Here is a 7,249-nt window from a genome sequence, read left to right on the forward strand (position 1 = left end):
ATTGACAGAGAATACCGATAAGTGATAAAGATGAAATTTGATCAAGTTAGTATTTCAATCGAATTGAAGTTCGTTAGCCGATAAGGAGAGTTCAATCCAAGGTAGTCTACAGTTGTAATACCCCGAAAAATCCAAATTAAATTCCATGGTTTTTTAGAAATGATTTCACGATAGTAGGAGCGAGTACGAAGCTTGGAAAAGTTGTGGAATTAGTTCGAACGATTTTATTTTCGAAAACGAACTTTTTAGGGGGTCAACAAAGTTGACTTTTTATACGTTCAAAATTTGGGAAAACTTCCTTCATGAAAGTTGTAGAGCTCGTCGATACGAGTTCGTGGACATGTGGAACGCATTATTTGAAGTTCGTATGAATAAGTTATGAATATTTTAAAATTGAGAATTTTCTATAAATACAAAAAATCAGATTTCTCAATAAGGAAACCCGAAAATTTCCAGATTTTTCTCCTCCTCGCTGCCTTGGCTTCACGGCGTCGCCACGACTTCATCCGGCCACCTATGGCCATGAAATTGATATCAATCTCTTCGCCTTGAAACCAGCTTTCCATTCATATATGTCTTGCATCCTATCATTCACCATAGACAACGAATCGAAGCAAAGAAGGTCAGACCATTTTTCATGCATTTCTTCAAATTCCAGCCAACTCCGGCAAAGGTAGGAGGGGAGACCAACTGGGCTTTGTTCGCCTTGCCATGCTCTATAAACTCACCAAGTTTCACATCTCGATTCAACCCGAGGAAGACGAATTTCAGATTTGAGCGATTTTGGGCGATTTCGGCCTCTTTCTTCTTGAGGTAATTTTCGACCACTTCCGGTCATTTTTAGACTTCATGCTAGTTAGGAAAGTGGTTGGGCTTGATGAGATGAAGAGGAGCAGCCCGTCCCCGACACCATTGGCGGTGGTCGGCGGCGGCTCTGCCACTAACTCCGGCGGCCCTTTCCGGCCAACTCCGGGGGTCAAAAATATAGTTTCTGTGCATTTTTAGATTCTATATTTCAATACGATCATTTCGATATATTATACGCAATTTTCGGATATCGTATGATTTAGTTATGAATTTTACGATTTCGAACGATTTCGATTGTTCGATTAATGATCTGTGAAGATCGGACCGTCTGATGGACTTGTAGTTTTGATATGTTGATCGTATGACTGTCCCAATGACCTTGTGTGGTCATGGGCGAAGATCCGACCGTTGGATCTTCGTATAATCGCAAAACAGTGATTCGGGAGGCGATTCGTGAGAATCCGTCCGTCGGATTTTTATATAAGTTAGAATCCGACCGTTGGATTGTCGTTTAAGTATGTTTTGGAATTGTTAGCTAAATTCAAGTCACATTTGATTAGGTGATTGGCGGATTGATTTGGCGGACGATTCGTAAAATCGTTGTTGAGCTGTTTAGAAGACGCAGCGGGATTATCGAGGTGAGTAAACCTCACGTGGTTCATATTACGAACCCAATATATTTAATTGCTTTATTTTGCAATCATATGAACTATTGTTGGTGTATTAGACATTCCTGTGTGAATGTCTGTATATATATTATTACGTGAAATAATATGTATTGTTGGAGTTGTGTTGAGTTTATTGTTGAGAAACAATATATTGTGAGAGGTATTGAGTTTATTGTTGAGAAACAATATATTGTGAGAGGTGTTGAGTTTTATTGTTGAGGAACAATAAATTGTTGTGATCTGTGGAGATCACTAGGTCACGAGGTGACCATGGCATCTATTAGTGAATCACGCTCTCGTACCGGGCTGGTGGTTATTAATAGTATTAAATCGTAATCACGTCTGTGGCCGGACGAGTGGTTACGTTCAGTTAGAGCTCTAGTCTGTCTGCCAAATGTGGAGTGACCTTATGAGTGAAATTGAGAGTAACTCATAAGTGTCAATATATATATGGTAACCTTATGAGGGAAATTGAGAGTAACTCATAAGGGTCTATATATATATATGAGTCTGTCTACCAAATGTTGGGAAATCTTATGAGCGAATTTGAGAGTAACTCATAAGTGTCTATATATATATATGAGAGTGAGGGATCTTATGAGCTAAATTGAGAGTAACTCATAAGTGTCTATATATATATATGAGAGTGAGGGATCTTATGAGCTAAATTGAGAGTAACTCATAAGTGTCTACATATATATATGAGAGTGAGTGATCTTATGAGCTAAATTGAGAGTAACTCATAAGTGTCTATATATATATATGAGAGTGAGAAAATAACGTGGGTTTGTGGTAGTCTTGAAATCTAATAAATCAACAGTTCTTTCTTGTTTACTCATACTGGCTGTAAAAAGCTTACCGGGTTTTGTGTTGTTGCAACTCCCGGTACACTATTCAAATTGTGTAGCGGGTAATCCTACAGGACAGGAGAACCAGGACGGTGATCGTGCGGTTAGAGCAATTGTTAGAGTTTTACAACAATTGTAAGTTGTGAGGTGCGTTATGCTCATTTGAGCTTTATAATATATTGTGAGAGTGAATTGTAATAATGAACTCGAAGTTTCGAGATTTGGTTTTTTTGTAATTGTAATTATTCAGGTTTCGGATTTGAATTTATCATTCAAAATCCGGGGCGTGACAGTTTGGTATCAGAGCGTAAGGTGCATATTTGGTGATGTGTCAATACCTTCCGAGTGATGGCCCGTCTGCAGCGGATCCCCATCGTGTGCTCTTTGGTATTGGCTAAGTCATTGGGTATGCGTGAGTGTTGGGAGTTGTTTAGGCCGCTAGGTCGTTTAGGGAACGTGAATACATTCCCTATAGTATTGACTTGGTTAATATGAATTTGTATTTGACTTATACTGTGTTTTAAGTGTTATACATGTATTAGCCAAGCATACTATACTCCTTAGGTGATGGAGATTCGAAGGGGTTGTACTTAGAACCTTACAGTTGTCTTGTAGGTTCGTATTGGAATAAGTTCAGTGGCCGCGAGTTACAATCCTTGAGGAATAGGAACCTCTTGATTCAACTCTGTTAAGTCAACGAGGATTGTTGTATGGAAGTGAGGTTCTTTTGGATGTTGAAGTGTTTGGTTGAAGGCATGATGTGGACCTATGCACGTACCTAGTGTGGATACGAGTATTAATGGATAGAAAGTTGCCTTCTTAAGTTGGACGTACATATGTTTTTGGATGAGATGTACATGTCAAATAATAGATATCTTGTTTTGTAATGAGATGTCCTTGTGGAGTTTGTTAGTAGGGTTGAGGTTAGGGAAGAAATTATTGTGGTTACTTCTTCCTTGTGCTTGTAAGTTGTTAAGCAGGGTTTAAGGTGCGAGACAAGAATTTTATTTTGTGCTCGATGGTTAGAGATGAGAGACCATTGTTTTGGGTTGTCGTTGAGTACTATAATTCCTTCAGAATCAGGATTGTTGGTAGAATTGGAATTAGTAGTAGTTTTGGTGATTCTGAATTTGAATTGAGTTCGCGAGATGTGTCTTATATACGTGGTTGATGTTACTTGCATCATTTTGGAACGATACGTTACGATTCACAAGGAAAACTGGATTTGAAATTTATTCATTTGAACACCATGGGTTGATGACCTGACCGTGACTTGTGAATATAGTTTTGTTCAAGTGAATGAAATTGAATTTTGTGGCCTTTGTGTGGTGAACTAGTTTTCTTAAGTTTTGGATCGTAGTATGGAGATGGGCTGCAGTGAATTTGAAGTTGTTGTGTGTTTTAAGTTTAAGTAGGCGGGACACTTAAAGTTTTGCAATGGAGTTGATTTTGGTGTAATTAATTGGGAGAGTTAGAATCAGTTCTTGTGAATGATGTTGGATGAGAGTGTGTGCCTTCGGTGATTGATTTTAGGTGTTATAGTTAAACGCAATTTCGGATATTGATTTTAGTGATTTTGTTAGGTATCCATAGTGGTTCAAGTGAATTACTATGTGATATGGAGTTTGATTTGATTTCTGAATCGCTAAATGTTAGGGATTGAATTGTGGTGAGTTTTTGTTGAAACAATTGATAGATGGAATTATCGAGATTCTATAAGAGTTGTAAGAGTAACTCTAAAAACGTGGGTTTTTCCTAGCTAACTCAGGATGTGTTTAGCTTTATAAATCCCTAATCCTATCGATGAAATTGTTGTGTTTGGTTTGACTCAGAGGATACTAGCTAGACCTCGATGCGACTTAATTGATTGTTGGATTCTTTTTGAGTGATTGTTTTTATTGCATCATTATGAAAGATGTGTGCAGTAGAGTTGTTTATGGTTTTGAAAACAGTATTGGGTGACCAAGGTTCGATCCTTGGTGTTGTTGTTGGTTAAACAAACAGGAAAGAAAACATGCACACCATCTTATTGAGTTTATATTACAAAAAAAAAAAAAAAAAAAAAAAAGCGAGGACTATGCTATACTAAGCCTAGTCAGCAGCTCCGGATGGGTTGAGGCTGAGCTCAAGAGAAACGTTTGAGCCACTGTGGTAACCGCCTGAGCCACCAGAATAGTAACCAAAAGCGCTACCTTCCTCGGAAGTAGCCTTCAGGTTACCAAAGACGTCCTCGCCGTGCACGGGGAACAGAGGAAGAGTTTGAACCTCCTGGTGATCTCCTCCTCGTTGTTGCAGGGATGTTTGTCCTCCTGTTGTGCCAAAAGAGTTGTACTGGTATTAGTGTTGAAGTGTGAGGAAGAATACGAAACAAAATTTAAGTAAATAAATCCTTCATTACCAGTAGAATAGGTGGAACCAAAGTTGAGATCAATGGATCTACCATCATCAGTAGAACTAGTGGACCCAAAATTGATGTCAATGGATCCACCAGCTGGCCCAAAATTGATGTCGATGGATCCACCAGCACCAGTAGAACCAGTGGACCCAAAATTGAGATCAATGGATCTACCAGTACCAAGAGAACTAGTTCTCATGGGCACTGGAGCAGCCTGATTACACCTATTCATCTGCTTCTCTCGAGCCCTGACGTTCTGGAACCAAAAGTAAATGTTCTTACCCTCAACATACCCATACTGGTTCAGCTGGAGACAGATCTCGTGAATCTGCTCTGTAGTTGGGCACTTAAATCCCTTGACATAGTAAAGATCCTTGAGGATTCTTATTTGTTCTGGAGTAGGAATCCACCTGGTACGGCTTCGCCAGAAATCCATGTTGGCACTACTTCCAGCTGCTTGGGTGTTTCCTCCCTCCTCTGTTGGTTGCTGTTGTTGTGGTTCCATTTGTTGCGGGGTTTGGAGCTCCATTAGTTGCAGAGTTCGTGGCTCTTGGGTCATGGGGTGAGAGGATGTGGAAATCGAGGAATACATGGTTTAGTGTTTGAGGGAGATTTTGTTAGAAGGATTGGAGTTGTTGAACTGGTGATTGGAGATCTGAGATTCTCAGAGGAAAGATGAGATCGAATCTTCAAATGGAAGAAAAGATCTGAGAAAGAAGGATTGAAGATTTGGAGGAAAATATTGAAGATCTGAAAGTTCAGAGGAAAGATGGGATTGAATCAACTAGATGGGAGAGAAGATCAGAAGAGAAGGATTGAAATTGATGAAGAAAGGATTTGAGAAGAGAAAGGCTGAAGAGTTGAGAGAGAAAGACTTGAGCTCGGAAGAAAAATTTCTTTTCTTTTGGAGTGAACAGTTTTTCTCCAGAATGCACCTATTTATAGAACAAGGTGAGCAGATCTCCACCGTTGGATGAACGATCTCAGAATTTGAATCCACGCGTTGGATTAAAGTCGCCCCGAAACCCGGAAAAGCTGTTGGCGCGTGTTGAGCGTGTAAGGGGACAGGCCGAACCTCGAGACGCTGTGGCAGACAGCTTTAGCCGAAAGTGATTTGCTTTCCGTAAATCACGGAAGAGACGTGTCGTGGCACGTGGAGTGTACCGACAGTTTGTTGTTATTCTATCGCTTATGATAGAATAAATAAAAGAAGTTGCATGGATAGTAACGAGAGCAGCTGGTGCTCTAGTGGTTGAAGAGCAAGGCTCATGTACAAGAGGTCAGAGGTTCGAACCTTGCCTCTCGTTTATTTTTATTATGTTCGCTTATGACATAATAAGTAAAACATTTGTACACATTATATTAAGCACAGCTTGTGCTCCAGTGGTTGGTGGGCAAAGCCCTTGTGCAGCAGGTTAAGGTTTCGAACCTTGCCTCCCCCGTTATTTTATTTATGTCGCTTATGACATAATAAATATAACACGTGAGCATATATTAATGAAGGCAGCTCTTGCTTCAGTGGTTGGGAGCAAAACCTTCGTGTTTGAGGTCGGGAGTTCGAACCTTACCTCTTACAAATATTTTTGGATCTCGTATATGCTTGATATACGACGTATATACGGTATGTACGGTATACATACGTATATACGGTCTGTACGGTATGCATACGAATATACAGTTGTACGGTATGCATACGTATATACGGTCTGTACGGTATGCATACGAATATACAGTTGTACGGTATGCATACGTATATACGATCTGTACGGTATGCATACGTATATACGGTATGTACAATTTCATACCGTAGCCGAGCTGGAAGTTGGTGGGCCGATTGGTAGGCCCAAATAGTAAGCCCAAATAGTAAGCCCAAATAGTAAGCCCGAATGGTAGGCCCAAATGGTAGGCCCAAATGGTAAGCCCAATTGTTCGGCCCGAATAGTAGGCCCAAATGTTAAACCCAAAGTGGTTTGGGCCGGTTCGAAATGTGGATGGTCCGATTTCTTCAGGCCCAATTGGCCAGCCCTAGTGCTTAACCCAAGGATTGAGCAAGCCCAAGTCATCATCATTGGATGACATAATTTATTGGCGTGCTTTTGGGGATGATTTGTTTTGAGTGATGCATCTTAAGTTTTACTATGGAGATTTACCGTGATGCTAATTGAGTAGCGAAACACTTTGTGAGAGTGTTTACTGTGCTTGTATGCCAGTACAGAGTGATGATCTATGTGAAGATCTATGTGATGATCTATGTGAAGATCTATGTAAGGATCTATGAGATGATCCACGTGATGATTTTGTGTAATTGATGTGGAGTGATGTTGAGCAGTTGTTTTGTGAATTTACATTGTGATGAAAGGATTTAGTGGCCCTAGGAATGTATTTTTATACAAAGGATTGTGGCTTTGTAGATTACTACAGATTTGGAAAAGATGGAGATTCTATGATTAGATCAACCTTAATCGAGAGGAATTGACTTACGCTCAAATTTCGGGACGAAATTTCTTTAAGGAGGGTAGATTGTAATACCC

The 7,249-nt window shown here is 39.9% G+C and overlaps 1 long non-coding RNA gene across 1 annotated transcript; it reads left to right on the plus strand.

Annotated features, from left to right (window-relative positions):
• The first annotated feature begins 419 nt into the window (after window positions 1-419).
• Window positions 420-2,452, plus strand: LOC133735578 (uncharacterized). Its single transcript, XR_009859137.1, has 3 exons — window positions 420-813; window positions 1,368-1,445; window positions 2,383-2,452. It is a non-coding gene; the product is annotated as an uncharacterized LOC133735578 (long non-coding RNA).
• The last annotated feature ends 4,797 nt before the right edge of the window (window positions 2,453-7,249 follow it).

The sequence above is a fragment of the Rosa rugosa genome, chromosome 3 (genome assembly GCF_958449725.1).
Source record: "Rosa rugosa chromosome 3, drRosRugo1.1, whole genome shotgun sequence".
Lineage (NCBI taxonomy): Eukaryota > Viridiplantae > Streptophyta > Magnoliopsida > Rosales > Rosaceae > Rosa > Rosa rugosa.